Here is a 15,778-nt window from a genome sequence, read left to right as displayed (position 1 = left end):
TTGATGACTGTGGCCCAACATAACCTTTCATATAATTCTAGAGATTAGAAATGTCGTATCATGTTGGATGGAGTCATAGGGGTCACCTAGTTTAACCCAGACATCTGAGAAAATGAACGCTAGGGAGATTAAGTAAATTGTCCCGTGTTACTGATATTAGAGTTCCATATGGGTTTTCTGCTAATTCATGATATGATGCCTCCTTAAGCAAACCGTAACAGGATATTTTATGCTTCTGTATTTTTTTCCTTTACGATTTATATCCTAAATAAGCTTACAAGCTACTTGAGATTGTGCCCAAAACTTCCATTGGATTATCCTCAAATCAAATAGCGCATAGTGGTTACTCCAAAATGGTATATCATGCATTTTTTTTTTTCCTAGCAGGCATAAGGAAAATCCATGGATAGAGGAGGGAGAGAAGGTGGGGTGGGTGGGGGGGAACACAAGGGAAAGCTACCAGACCAAGCTGCACAGGTTGCCTTGGTAACACTAGGTTCAAGACTTTTGTTCTTTTAAAGCCAGTCATTTCTCAGATATTCATGATACGGAGCACCATCTAGTGGTCATATTTCAAATTCAAACAATCCATACTCTTGCTCAATTTCCAATTAAAAAAAAAAAAAAGACAGATTTTGGTAGGATACAACATTCCAGTTATAAACTTGGAGTGAAAATCTGTTTTGTGTGTGTGCATAAGTTGTGTATTTGAGAGATTTGTATTAAAATGTACACTGGGTGTTATATGACAGCAGATGAAACTTAAATGAAAAAAAAAAAACAAAAAAGTGCTTTTAATAGTTTAAAAATATGATTATTTGTTATAAAGGACTAATTATGGCACTTGTTTTAAACTTTGTAAGAATATGACCACTATATATAAAACAAGTTTATATGAAAAATAAATAGAATTATATCTCATACAGAGAACTCCATTCAGGAAAAGTACCCATTTTGGTCAATTTATATTACAAAGAGGGATAAGAAGAAAAAAAGAAAGGAAAATCAGAAAAAAATTTCATTTTATAGGAAATCTGGCTATATTTACAAAGAAAACAAATTCAACTCTGTAATTACTTGGTTTTTAGTTCACGCTAGCAAAACAGCCTGGCTTAGGTATCAGCTACCCAACCATATGTATAAATGGAAAAACTATATTCATAGTAAAAAATTATCGTATTTTACAGATAGGCCCACAATAAAAACTTGGATAAGATTATTCATTTTATAAATTGGATTTAAAGTTAACAATACCTATTTTGTGAAGTCTAGGTAAGTTAGGTATATGTCAACAGAGTGAAACTTTCTTAAAGCAATAGGTTAAAGATCTTCAGATTTCATAGTTTTTTTTCAGAATATTTTGAAAAATATGAAATATTCATATTTTCAGAAATATTTGTGTTTTATCTTCCCCAAACTTATGTAATATATCCAGGTACCCAGGCTGGAGAAACACTAATAAGAGCTAGAATGAAAGAGGTCTACAAAGTTCATTCACACAAATATCAAGATTTCAAGTAAGCCAGTGGGTTTGTGGCAGTTTTTCATGCCATTTTCTCTCCTGGGAGTGTACACTCCAGCATTTCACCTTCCCAGTCTCGCATAACTCTCACCCATTCCATGAGAGTTAGTTCCAACATGACCTTAAAAAAATAAAAAATGAAAAAATAAAAGCCTTCCATATTTTTCTCATGTTCCTACTAGCAACTGGATATACTTCTCAGTCTTAGATACACCTGGAATCACGGGAAGATGGGGGGTGTTTGAAAGCACTAAAGATTTTTATTTAATTGGTAAGTATGAAGCCTGGATATTGGTATTTTTAAAAGCTCTCTAGGGATTCCAAAATGTAGACAAAATTAAAAACAACTGCTCTGGATTATCCCTTTTACTTCAATTTGAAACCATGTGTTTGTGTGCGTATTGGCCTCCACTTGGTTGTAAACTCTTTCAAAGAAGAAGTGTTTTCTTATGTGGTGTTTTTACCTGAACTCTCCTTTAGGGGACAGTTTGGTATGTACTAGGCACCCAACAAATAAGAATAGTATTGAACTGAACAGAGCCTTCAGTCAGTATTCCTGACAGAGCCTTCAGTTTATGTAGCAGACACAGATTTGGGAATCCATGAGTCCTGGGGTCCAGGCAGTTCTTCAGGGTGCCATTAGGGAGTGTGGAGGGAGCCATAAGCTCAGGCATCCTGGAGGTGATACTGGTGAGCTAAGACAAAGGCCAAGAATATTGGTGAGTACTAAAGACAAAGCAGGAATTTCGAGGTTCATTTGCTACTTTTTTATAAATATCAAGTGCAAAGATAGCATAGAAGGGGTTGAGGTTGGTTGTTTATCTGCCTCTTTGCCCCACCAAACACTAATGTGCTAAGGGATGCCTGGCACCTACCTCTGCACATTTAATTCTTCTGGGTTCTTTCATCACAAAGCCCTAAGAATCAGAGAAGAAATTAAATGGATCCAGATTGTCGATCTAAGAGCCAACCAATCCCTCACCATCATTTGGGGTACCAAACATGAGGAGAACAGAGTGTTCAGATGAGATTTTTTTTAAGAGAGAGAGAATGCAAGCAGAGGGAGAAGGAGAAAGAGAATCTCAATAGAAGGCTCCACGCCCAGTGCAGAGCCTGACACGGGGTTCGATCTCATGACCCTGAGAACATGACCAGAGCCAAAATCATGAGTCAGATGCTTAACCAAAGGAGCCACCCAGGCGCCCCCCAAATGAGACATTTTTAATAACATTTTATAATAGGAACATGGACATGAAATTCGGCACTACGTCACTCTACTAAATGGGGAGGTAGAAGCAGAATGTAGGCATAGAGAGGCAGGAGCTGGGGCACATGCCTTTATTAGGGTCCTAGATGCAATGTTTTTGGAGTCCTGGGCTAACACTGGATAGGCTAATTCAAGCCACAGAGAGCAAGTTTTTGGTAAACTCTGTGGCGGTCATATGTAAGGGAAGCCATAGGTAGAAGGCTGGAAGGCAGGAGAGACTTTTTTTTTTTTTTTTTTTTTTTTTTTTTTTATCACAAGGGCCACTGGGAAAGTCCTATTAGAAATTTCCAGTTATGGGATCCCTGGGTGGCGCAGCGGTATGGTGCGTGCCTTTGGCCCAGGGCTTGATCTTGGAGACCCGGGATCGAATCCCACAACGGGCTATCAGTGCATGGAGCCTGCTTCTCCCTCTGCCTATGTCTCTGCCTCTCTCTCTCTCTCTGTGTGACTATAAATAAAATAAAAAAAATAATAATAATAAATAAAATAAAATAAAATGATCGCTTGACATTTGCATATACATAGCTAAGTTATACTACTTTTGAAGCTTAATGATATCAAATTAATTCTTTGCATGTATTTTAAGTGAGTTTCCTAAACTATGTTTTTTTCTTAGTGAATCTTTGAATCTTCTTCATCACAAAGTATATCGATATTAAGTAGAGCTGTTTTTGATCTCACAGTATTTACTTATGGATTCCAGCCTTATTTACCCTGATTAATTTCAGCTTCTTTCTTATGAACAAGGTCTCATTTTCTTTTTTATTTCTTTGGTAAACTATGGCCACAACCACCTACTAACCCCATCGCCTTAGAAGTACTGGCATGAAGATCTGTGCTCAAAGTTCAGTCAAATGACTGGCAGGCGCACCTTATGGACTGTTCAACAACTATCTCCTGAAGCCATTGACTTAAAAGGCAATCATTAAAAAAAATATACTTAGTGTCACTGATTTTAAGAATGATGGAGTTCAAAGGGCATTGGCCTCAAGAAACAGAGTTCTAGAAAAGTAATCCTAACTTGCAAACACTGAGAAGGCTGACAGGATGCTAATGCAAATCCCTTTAAAATTATGACCCTGTATTTCATTTCCTCAAGAAATGGAATTGGTGGTAGTGGGGGCGGGGGGGGAGGTTGTGAATAAAGACCTGTGAATAAAGTGCAGTACAGAAGCCTTCTGAAAAACTTACAAAAGGCTGACATTTCCACTGAAATTTTGAGGGACCATTGAAAATGAAGCTCTTTTATTTTTTTATTTTTTTGAAGCTTTTTTTTTTAAAGCTGTAAATTATGTATTGAAACTGGTTTTCCAGAGCATTAGAATGATCAATGGTAGTTCTGTGTAGCCATCAGGTCATTTTAGAAAGAACTAACCTAGAGAAACCCGGTTCCAGGAAGTGATCAACTAGCCCTAGAACTCTTGATCCATTTGATAATGACACAATAACGATGCTAACTTTTTCTAACCTCCTCATATTTGCCAGGTTTTGCTGAAGTCTATAAGGCTATCATAGAATACCAATGAGATCCCTAAAACTGTGTTGGCCTTTTTGTATGTGAGGAATTTCTTCCTTTTCATAGTAAATAATAATTGACAGACTACTATGGACTCTTTTAGAAGGCTAGAGATCCTACAGTGATTAAGATGCACAACTTCCTTTCATGAAGCTTATTTTTTAGTAGGGAGGACAGATAATATAAATAAGCAAATATGCAAGCCAAGAAATCAAATAACAAATAAAGTCAAGTTGTAGAGAGTTTAGCTAAGCTAGTCCATGTTGCTGTTGCTCAGTATTCGTTGTGTTTGGCCTGCAGAACCTTTAAACTAAGACCAGCCCCCTCGTCCAAGCACATGCCCTAAATGACAACCCACAGTCACAAATAAATGGAAATTTTTTTAAAGATTTTATTTATTTATTCATGAGAGACACACACAGAGATAGAGACACAGGCAGAGGGAGAAGCAGGCTCCATGCAGGGACCCCGATGTGGCACTTGATCCCGGGACTCCAGGATCACACCTGGGCCAAAGGCAGGTGCTCAACCGCTGAGCCACCCAGGTATCCAGAGGGGTGGGGTGGTATATTTCCTCCAGGACCTGTGAGTAATAAACCTCTCTATCTCTGTTTCTCTGATGGTCTTCTGTTGAATGGTCGCTCCCCCTCCGGTACCATGGGGCTCTACTTAATAAGTTTAATTTAACAAAGTCATAGCACGAGTACTATACAAAGAATCAAACTATGCAATTAACCTAATTGACCAAAGAGTGAGATTTCTTCGAACAAGTGGCTTTTTAACTGGTATGTGATTGACTAGATAAAGTAAGATCTGCTGAGATCAGGAGAACTTACATTCCAGAGGGAGAAATGAGCAAAGGAAAAGGCTGGGAGGCAGGACTGCCACCTTGGATGAAGAGAAGAAAGGCCGGCGTGGCTGGAGTGGCAAAGGGAAGGAAGGAATGGGAAGAGGATAGAGCAGTAGATGGACTAGTCATTTAGGGCTTAAAAATTTGGGGTAGGTGTAGCCTAGTTGGCTCAGCGGTTTAGCGCCTGCCTTTGGCCCAGGGCATGATCCTGGAGACCTGGGATCGAATCCCACATCGGGCTCCCTGCATGGAGCTTGCTTCTCCCTCTGCCTGTGTCTCTGCCTCTCTTTCTCTCTGTGTCTCTTATGAATAAATAAATGAAAATCTTTGTAAAAAAAAATTGGGGGTAAAGGCTGAGATTTCATGTGAATTGTAAAGGTTGAGAGGGACGCTATGGTGCGGATGTAATACAATGTTCTTTAAAAATCACTGTGTTGCAGGGAACAGATTGTACAAGAGCAAGAGTAACAAATGCAGAAAGCAATTGAGACCTCACTGCAGTAGGCTCAGAGGAATGTGCTCCAGTCTTGGATGACGATGGCAGCAATGATGAGCAACGAAGATGTGATTTGGCTTGAGAGTCAATAGGAATGTGGATAGGTGGCACAGGGTGGGAGGTGCAAGCAAGAGTAATTAAGGTTGCTGCTAGAAACTGAGCAGCTGGGAGGCTGGGTTTGCCCACTGACTTGTGAAGACTAGGGAAAGGGTGGGCTGAGGGACTGGAAGTCCAGTTTAGAGCTGGGAGTTGAATTCTTATCTTCTAATGCCAGGATTCACACCACTGATAAACAGGCCACTGAAGAGATTATGTTTCCATGTTTAGCTAAATTGGGGGAATTTTTGCACACATCAATGTTGTGTACACCTTTCCTCTCCTCCGGTCTGCAACCAGTTCATCATTCAAATTATTCAAAGCACTCAAAACATTATTGCAGTGGACTGAATACGTGTCCCACAATTCATATATTAAAACCCTAATCCCAAAGTGATGGTATTTATTTCGAGGCTGGGAGGTAATTAGGTCTTGAGAGTGGAGCCTTCCCGAACCAGGTTAGCCCTCCTAAAGAGGCCAGAGAGCTAGCTAGTTCTCTTTCTACTCTCTGAGGACACAGCAATTAAGATAGCCATCTATAAACCTGCAACAGGCACTCACCAAGAGCCCCACTCTGCTGGCACCCTGACCTCAGGCTTCCAGCTTCCAGAATTGTGAGAAATAAATATTTGTTGCTCAAGCCACCCAGTGTCTGGGAATTTGTTACCACAGCCTGAGCTAAGACAACTGTGATCTCTTTCACAAGCCCACATAAAAATCACAAGGAGAATAACAGAAGAAACAACCCATTAATCTGGAGGAGTAAACCAAGAAGTTCAATTAAAAGCTTTTAGAGCTGCAAACTTCCATACAATGCAACACTTTTGTAAAAATATGGTAATACTAGAAGAAGAGTACTCTTAGGGCCACAGCAACAGGCCTAAAACATAGTGAGCGGACAATAACACCTGTTAAATTGAAGTGAACAAAATACTTACTTGTGTTAGAAAGATTTCATAATCATCATCGTCAAAATGGATATTAAAAATTTAACACCAGGGATCCCTGGGTGGCGCAGCGGTTTGGCGCCTGCCTTTGGCCCGGGGCACGATCCTGGAGACCCGGGATCGAATCCCACGTCGGGCTCCCGGTGCATGGAGCCTGCTTCTCCCTCTGCCTGTGTCTCTGCCTCTCTCTCTCTCTCTCTGTGACTATCATAAATAAATAAAAATTAAAAAAATTAAAAAAAAAAAATTTAACACCATAAGGCACTGCTTTTTAAAATGTGTCGCAGGTTCTTTGGCTGCTATATTCACACAAAGCAGACTTGTCAGGGAAGAGGAATGTTGGGTGGGCTACCCACATGCGCCACTATGAGACACATAACGAATTTCTGCAAGAAGTTCACATCTACAAAGATTTCTGAGGCTGAAAATGAAGGTTTGGAAACAATTGCTTAAAGCTACGATGAGTCTTATTTTTCCTTAAATACTTGTTTCTCCAGGTTTGCCACCTGATTCTCCTTCTTTTGCCATAATTTAAGTGGAAGGAAAAATTTACAGCAATGCCAGGCAGTTGCTGTAATTATTTGTTAGAATCTACCACATCTGGGATCCCTGGGTGGCGCAGCGGTTTGGCGCCTGCCTTTGGTCCAGGGCGCGATCCTGGAGACCCGAGATCGAATCCCACGTCGGGCTCCCTGCATGGAGCCTGCTTCTCCCTCTGCCTGTGTCTCTGCCTCTCTCTCTCTCTCTCTGTGACTATCATAAATAAATAAAAACTAAAAAAAAAAAAAAAGAATCTACCACATCTTTCAGTACCCTCGCATAATTCAGTGGCTGTAATGGTTCATCCTTCAAAGGTAACCAAACAAAATAAAAGAAAATATATATGGGTGTGGGAGAGGGACGAATCAGAAGTGACTTAGGAATGTGTCTCTTCTCTTCTTGGACACAGCTAGGGACTGAGGAACCTTCCACCAGGGAAAGACACACCACAGGACCCTGAGGTTGGGTCCTCTCTGAACACTTGCTCACTCCATGGGCTGAGGCTCAAAGTGACTCTGCTCCAACCTGGGGCCATGTCTGTACCACCACCTTTCTTTTTTTAATCCCTTGTAGACCAACTATATTCTCCCTCTTAACTTATATCTGGAAAGTTGATAAACAACATGCTAGTATAAGTGAGGAGGTATTTCCTTAAGTCACCGTTTCTAATGTTTGTAGGAGGTAGCTGGGGAAGGAAGATACATGAATATATAGTGACATACAGGATTTTAAAAGCAAAGCCAATTGTGGGATATCTGTTTGGAATTTATTTTTTGGGTGAAATAACATGAACTGTAGCTAACAGCTACAAAAAATAATTTGCTATTACCCAGGTAGTCAGGGAAGGCTGTCCCAGTTTCTTAAATGATAAGGTCACTGATTTCACTGCTTTCATCACCTACCCTACAGAATGGAAAAAGTCCACTTGGTAAGACGATATTCTTAAACAGAAATATAATGAGAAAATTAGTCTACCAAAAGCCATATTAAAAGTTATGATCCAGTTATGGCCAGGTAAATGGCCTAAAAATTACACTATAATTTTATATTCTTTATGCTAAAATTTCTGACTTAGCTTTAAATGTAAATCTTCAAGAGTGATGTATAAATAAGTGTAATTAAGCAAATAAAAAGAGAACCTATTTCCTATAAAAAGACCGATCTATTCTGGCATGGTATAAAGATGTATTTATTCTAAAAAAGAAGAGAAAATGCCCAGTAACACAAAAGTATACGAGTAATTATTACAACAAATATTGTGTGTTTTACAGGACGACACTATCACTTTACCTTCTCATAGTTCTGATTTTCAGGAAGCATTCTGAACTATCACATTCCTACTCTGTCCGTATGAAATTCCACGAGATCCAATTAATTTATTGTTTACTGTAAGTGGGGACCAAGAATGAATGGGTGATTTTTTTAAAGCCTAAATAATTAAAGAGCTCATTAATTATACTGTTTTCCCAAGGCTCAATTAAGATGTTAATCTAGAAAGCATTACCACGTGTTTTGAAAATGCATGGTGTTGGGCAACTCTCAGAGGCCTGGGTTTGCAAAAATGCCATCTCTAGCCAAGAGGGAATTAGGAATTCTAACTTGGTGTTTTTTGCGAGAATTTTTATTCCTCTGTGGAAAGCACAAAAGCCTGACCATCCTAAATGAAATTCTTATAAATTTGGAAATTATAAGAAGGCATACAAGCACATTTTTAAATTTGCTAAGTGAAAAATTTGGAAATCCCTGGTGTTCTGTGCCTATGAGGAGAAGCCTGAGGGGAACATGACATCTCTATCCAGAGATTTCCTGACCTAAATTTACCCTCCTCAGAATGTCAATATTACATACTGGAGTAGAGCTGAACCTACTAATTACCCCAACAGATCAGTCACAGTCTAATAGAGGACAGTGAAGCATATGAGCTGGTTATCAATCAAATTCATCAGCCTCTGTCAAAATACAAATTTCAAAACATATATTAAGAATTTATAGATTTGTTTTATCCTTTAAATAACCCATATTTTAAAAAATTCGAATATTTACTTCATTTCACCTCCTTTTATCCATATGACAACCTGTACAAAAAGCATTCTAACCTGGAATGGAAAAACAGTACTAACCTTATTTACCTTTGTACAACACATACAAAAATGAGAAGGCCAGACGATGAGACAGAAAACCAGAGTACTGGATTCTTCAAAACAGGAAAACAAATATCTTTATAATATTAACCAGTATACTACTATTTATTATCTATCTGCCCCAAGAATTATAATGAAAAGCTATCATAAATTACATCACACATCAGCTACTGATATTTGGGTTTTCAGCAATTTGTTTTGTATAAACAATGGCTATTCTCTGTTAGATTACATTGGCATGTGCAATTAACACATTTTGTGCACCTCAAGGTAGTGATAGCATTTGAATTTCATTTTTCAGGAATGGTTGGTAAAATCACCCTCTCTTAATCCACTTTTACATACTTCCCTGACTGGCTTTTTGAACACTGACAAACCACCTTGGCAACCTCAGGCTTTCAGTCCTTCCTTATCAACCATGCATTTGTCTGCTCAGGTGTCTTACTATCTGTTTTGCTCCCCTACACTCTTGGTTTCTTCCAGATTTCTTTTATGGATTTCATCTCCTGCATCTCTAAACATTGAAGTATGCTGGGGCGGGGAGGGGGGCTCAGTTCTTGGGTATGTTCTCTGTCTAAAGGTGCCCCTTAGGTGGTCACAGCAGTTGTTTGGCTTTGACTAGACTTTATATTTGATCACTCCAAATTTATATCCTTAGCCGACCTTTCCCCTGAACTCCAGTCCTATATAACCATCAGCCTACCTGGTATTTCCACTTTTTGACCAACAGGCACCTTAAGCTTGCCATGTTCCAAATGAAACAGTTTATCCCACATTCCCCTCTCCAAACCTCATATGTTCCTCTGTCTTCCTCACTTCAGCAAGGAACAACCCCAATCTTGCAGAACAAGAACTTTTGAGTCCTCTTTTCCCCTTCTCTTGCATTCCCAGTTTATTTAACAGCAAATCACATGTTTAAAAAATATAACTGGAAGCCAGCCATTTCCCCCTACTTCCGCTGCAACTGCCCTGGACCAAGACAATATTCCCTTTAACTGAGACTATTCTAAAAGCCTTGGAACAATATTTCTATTTCTACACTTGCTCTTCTACATGAGAAGGCCTCAGGCTTATTACTTCCGGGTTTTTCCCTACATTATATACTGCTTCTAGAATATTGCTTGCAATATAATAGGTGCTTGAGGAATATTTGTTAAATAAAAACCCAATGCTTACAGAGGCAATCTCTTAATTTCATGCATAATAACTTCCCGCAAGAGATGCAGTTAGAATGACACATATGTATATATGCATGACAGGTAGGTAGGTAGAGTCCAATCCCAAAGAGAAAAAAAAAATGTTCTTTAAAAATCTCTAATTACAAGGTGTCTCTTAGACACTATTTTGAAAAATGTATTTCTAACAGGTCATATACATACTTCATTTTATTTTTTCCTGCAAATTTAATAGAGTACATTTATGTCAGGATAATATTAAAAGTCATTATTTAAAGTACTTGTAATAATCTTTTTTTCCTCATAGGCATTACTCCTCTGAGAATCCTCACTTTTAATCTTTTTTTGTTTTACATTCTTTTTGCTACATATGGGATGAAGGCAGTAATACTCCTGTAAGGACGCCAGCAACGCTGTCAAGACAAAGCAAGTGACTCTGGTGAAGCAGAACTGTTGGCTGAAAGGCAATTCTAATATAATGGATTTTACCGGCTGATATAGGTAAGTCCAAGTCTGGTGCACAAAGGAAGTTTTATAGAATAGTAAATATGTGAGTGTGAACTGTATAAAATCCTATCTCGAAGAAGGTGCAAAATTGGGGAACAAAACTCCTATCATGATATAAAGATAACTGTGGCCCAGGCATCCCCAAACTCTCAGCCAGCAGTTTACAATCCCCTGGAGATTCCTATTAAAACTTCAGACCCTTCACTCCCAACCCAGAAAATCTAGCAGCTCAAGAATAGTCCAAAAAGCAGTCTTTTGAACAAGCTCCTTAGGTGATTCTGGTGTAATTGGTCTGAGAACCATGTTGAGAAATGCTTGTCTAAGTGAAAAAAATCATCACGGTACACTCACAGGACTGTCAGCTCATCTTTTGTTTTAGAAATACATACATTTTCTCCACGCACTATTTTCCCACCTTTCTGTAAAGTCAAGCATATTGACATGATGGGAAGGTTTTAACTTTTGTTCCCAAATCTGAAATAAGAAGGTTCAACTTCTTCATTTTTGCTTCCTTCATCTTCCTGATATAAGGCATAAGATTAATTTTTTGCTGTCATACCTATTTTTTGGTGAGTGCAGATAATAAGAATTTGCCTAGCACTAACTTTTAAGCCTCAGGCTATTCAGTATCAACACATAACTACAACTTGAATTACTCTGTCAGAAAATATTGCTCCATTCCAAGGAAAATAGCATAATGGAGGTTTCAGAGGGTTTGTTTCAAACCTTCAAGGTTCAGAAAGCTACAGCACTTAAAGTATGGGTAGATCTTCTCTTGGCAAAGTCTAGAAAAACTATTTCAAGGTCAACGTTAAGTAAAGGTTCCACATAGCTAGAAGTTTTGATATAATTAGCTTTTACTCTATTAGCTATTACATAAGCTACATTTATTATAATCAAAAATTATTTTTCAAGACAGGAGAAAAGACCAAATTAAATTCTCCTCATGGGACTTCTGTGTGCATACTAAGTCTTTACCATTTTTTAAATTCACTTTTTAAAACTATTCATTTAGAGTATGAGCTATGCGGAAAAAAAATTAAAAATAATTGCATACAGAATACTCCTTGAAACTCAATATTACAATTAGAATTTGATAACATACAGCTAAAATCTTCTAAAAGACCAAATTTCTATCATAGACTAAAAATAAACTATTCGATTTCTTTTGGCCGTGTTTGTAACTAAATGAATTATTCAAGAGACCCACAGTGACTTTTTGTGATCTGTTTTATGTATATAAATATTTTGTGTGTCCTCAGTTCATAGGGACACTGGACAAATTTTACTTTTAATAGAAGTAATAAAAAATCCTATTAAGGTAATGCACAAAGAAATACAAAGGTAAATAAAACACAGAGTTGTAGGATGTTATGTTTATTAGAGCAGAAATTTCAAATGTAAAATAAGATGCCCTACTTGAAGTGGCTTAAAGAAAATTTTACTTTTCGTTGTGAGTTCTGTTATGACTGAACTATTTTATACTGTTCCTCCCATCCATCAAACATTACAGGCTGGCTCCCCTATAGGAAAAGATGTCTACTACGTAGCTCAAGGATTCTGTCTCTCTCAGTTATAATCACAGCAGGAGAGATGCTGTCTTCAAAGCAAGTATAAGAAGTAGGGCTTTGTCAATCAGAGAAAGACAATCATATGATCTCACTCATATGTGGTATTTAAGACAAAACAGAGGAGCAGAGAGGAAGGGAAGGAAAAATAAAACAAGATGTTATTAGAGAGAGAGACACAAACCGTAAGAGACTCTTAATCATAGGAAACAAACAGGATTGCTGGAGGAGAGGGGGGTAGGGGGAAGGGGTAACTGGGTGATGGGCATTAAGCAGGGCATGTGATGTAATGAGCACTGGGAGTTATATATGACTGATGAATCACTGACCTCTACTCTGAAACTAATATACGATATATTAATTAATTGAACTTAAATTTAAAAACAAAGTAGGGCTTTGGGGGAAGCTGGCCCAAAGTAGGTGAGAAACCCTCTCTGAAACAATCACTCTGCCCAGGAGATGCACCAGTTGGTTGGGTTCTGGTGGCAACACACAATGATGCTGGATAGAGTCAACTCTACCAGTGACACTGGGCTCAGAGTAGGAAAGGTGGCTCCTTCAAAATAAAATCAGGATTTCTTTGTGTGACAAAGAGGAAACAGTAACTACTCACTGCTATTTCAAAAAGTGCTATACATTCAATTCCTATGCTATTAGTGATAAAGTAACTTGATGGGGGTCACTTTATAAGCAAGTGCAGGTAAGCTTTATTGTGTGGTTCACAATGTTCCGTTTTGATCAGGATGAGAAATGCCTATTTTGAATGTCTCTAGCATTGGTTTGCTTTATGTTTGGAAAGAGAGCCTAATTTTTACCACACACAGCTGCCTATTGTAATAGAAGCCAAATGGTTAAGGATCGGTGGAAGCAGCAGGGGACGGAGAGGGAGAATGGAAGGAGACAGGAAAGAGAGAGGGGCTCCTCCCCTGTGCTCACCACTCTCATGGTTTTTTGGTCACAAATCACACACTTAAAAAGAAGATTATAAAACAGAATTAAATCATCAAGTAACTCAGAGCAGGTCTACCAACCTATTCTAAAAGTTATTCTCCGTGCTCCTGGAAGACCCTTTAACCACTCTAGAAGGGAGAGTTAGTTAATTTATCTAATTATCATCCAGAGCCACTAAGGTAGGCCCTTCCTTATGCAGAAATAGAGAAATAGAGACTATGACTTTTTATTTTCTTAGTTATTTATACTTACCTGTTATTTTTTGTTGTTGCTGTATTCCAACTCTAAATTTTAGTCAACACTGTATAATTAAGGGCTCAAAGAATTAAGTTTGGAGGACAGTCTGGGGTTCCAAAACATCATATGTTGACTCAATAAGCTTAATTTATTCCTTTACAAAATCAATTTTGTATTTATGCAGCTCAATCAACAGTGACGGACAAGCGTAGAAATAAAGCCACCATTTTCTAATAGGGATAAGGAAAGAAATGTAGTCTGAAAATTTACATTTGCTAAAAAGAGATAAAATAGATACATCTAATAATTTCATGTAGGATTGAATCGCACATATTAAAAATCTGGAAGAAATTTAAAGATTACCACAGCATTACAGAGGTGACCAAACTGATTCATTTTTTTTTCCATTTTGTAACAGCTCATGGACTGTTCTTCAATACATAATAAAGTAATCATTTTGGTCACTATGGTCAGAGATTGATGATTGTAGCTCGTTTAAATAATAAAGAAGAGAGGGGTTGGCAAATTATCTAGCTTTACCTTTTTTATAGATGAGTCAGTTAAAGCACATAGCAACTAACTGATATGTCCACAGTCATGGACTCAAGATCAGAACAAAACTATACCTAGAACAGAGATAAATGGCCTTTTCCTCTTTTTAATAAATTGTGGTAGAATAAAGCCTTATGCCTATCAGCAATTATGTCTTTTGTTATGTTCTTACCATCTTCCAAGTTGGCTCAAAATATAGTACTATGCAAAACCTATAACCCTAAGTAGGTCACAAACATAGAGACAGATGTTTAAGGTAATAACTGAAAAGGTGAGGCAGATATTATCCCTCCAGGCTTTGTTTACTGTGCAAACCCTCCCATTTGTTCTGTGGTATTTTATTGTAATTAAGTGGAAAAGGAATTAGGATGCCAATAACTTTAATATTTGAATACATCTCAATTTTAGACTAATTTAAAAATAATATGAGTTGTGCTTAATATAATAATGTTAGGTTGCAGAAGAGTGCAGGTCTACTGCCCATTTTTTTTTCAGTCTGTTTCAAAAGCTAGAAACCAATCCACTAATCGAGTCTTATTGATTGTGTGCTTAATTATTACATGGTAATAATATCGCAGGAGATCCTGAGTGAGTATAGAAAAGGCAGGTACAGTTTCACAAAGCATTAAGTTGATCAGTTAGACAAATGATACAGAAAAGTCACCTGAAAAGAAGACAAGACAAAACCACACACACAAAAAAGGCTGCACTGTGTTATTCTAATACACTGCATAGGCATTTTGAGAGAGATTTTTTTAAAAAGACAATTCTTACACATTTTATTTATCCAAATCTCTTGCATCCATTCTACCCTGATTTTTTTCTGATCTTTTTTAAGTCAGCGGTTTTCAAAGTATTGTCTATGGTCTCCTAGGAATCTCTGATACATTTCCAGGGATTACGAAGACCAAAAAAACATTCTCAGTAATTTTATGATGTTATGTGCTTTTCCCACCATATTGGTATTTTAACTAATGGTGCAAAAGCAGCAGTGGTTAAGATGCCGACTGCTTATAAACGATGCGGTTGGTAACACCCAAGCACATTAGCAATCATTTCATTCGTCACTTTCATGCCTTGACTGTCCTTGATAAAAGAGTAAAATTTAATTAAATCTTAACAATGAGTACATTTCTTTCCAATCTTCTGTGTGAGAAGATGGAAAATACACACAAGACATGTCTGTCGTATACTTCAGTACAATGGTTATCTAGAAGAAAACCTCTCTGTGATTGAGTTTTGAGTCACTTTTCATAGAACAAGATGCCTATTTGTTAGAATGACAAAACAACAGTCATTCAGACTTGAGTATTTGTCAATCATTTTCTCAAAAATATACAATGTGAGCCTATAACTTCAAGTAAGCCAAATGACAATATATACTGCTCTTGATAACATTTGAGCTTTCCTTCA

General features: G+C 37.8%; 1 long non-coding RNA gene across 2 annotated transcripts in view; it reads right to left on the bottom strand.

Annotated features, from left to right (window-relative positions):
- LOC140612279 (uncharacterized) overlaps positions 1-15,778 on the bottom strand; it is a 96,928-nt gene that overhangs the window by 41,297 nt on the left and 39,853 nt on the right. The window contains exon 2 of one of the 2 annotated variants that reach the window (XR_012013558.1): positions 13,829-14,043. The exons of the other annotated variant lie outside the window; for it this stretch is intronic. This is a non-coding gene — a long non-coding RNA (uncharacterized lncRNA). The remainder of the gene's footprint in view (positions 1-13,828; positions 14,044-15,778) is intronic. 2 annotated transcript variants of the gene reach the window in all.

This window comes from Canis lupus, chromosome 2 (genome assembly GCF_048164855.1).
Source record: "Canis lupus baileyi chromosome 2, mCanLup2.hap1, whole genome shotgun sequence".
Lineage (NCBI taxonomy): Eukaryota > Metazoa > Chordata > Mammalia > Carnivora > Canidae > Canis > Canis lupus.
The sequence above is the reverse complement of the archived record's forward strand: the minus strand, read 5'-3'. Positions and strand labels throughout refer to the sequence as shown.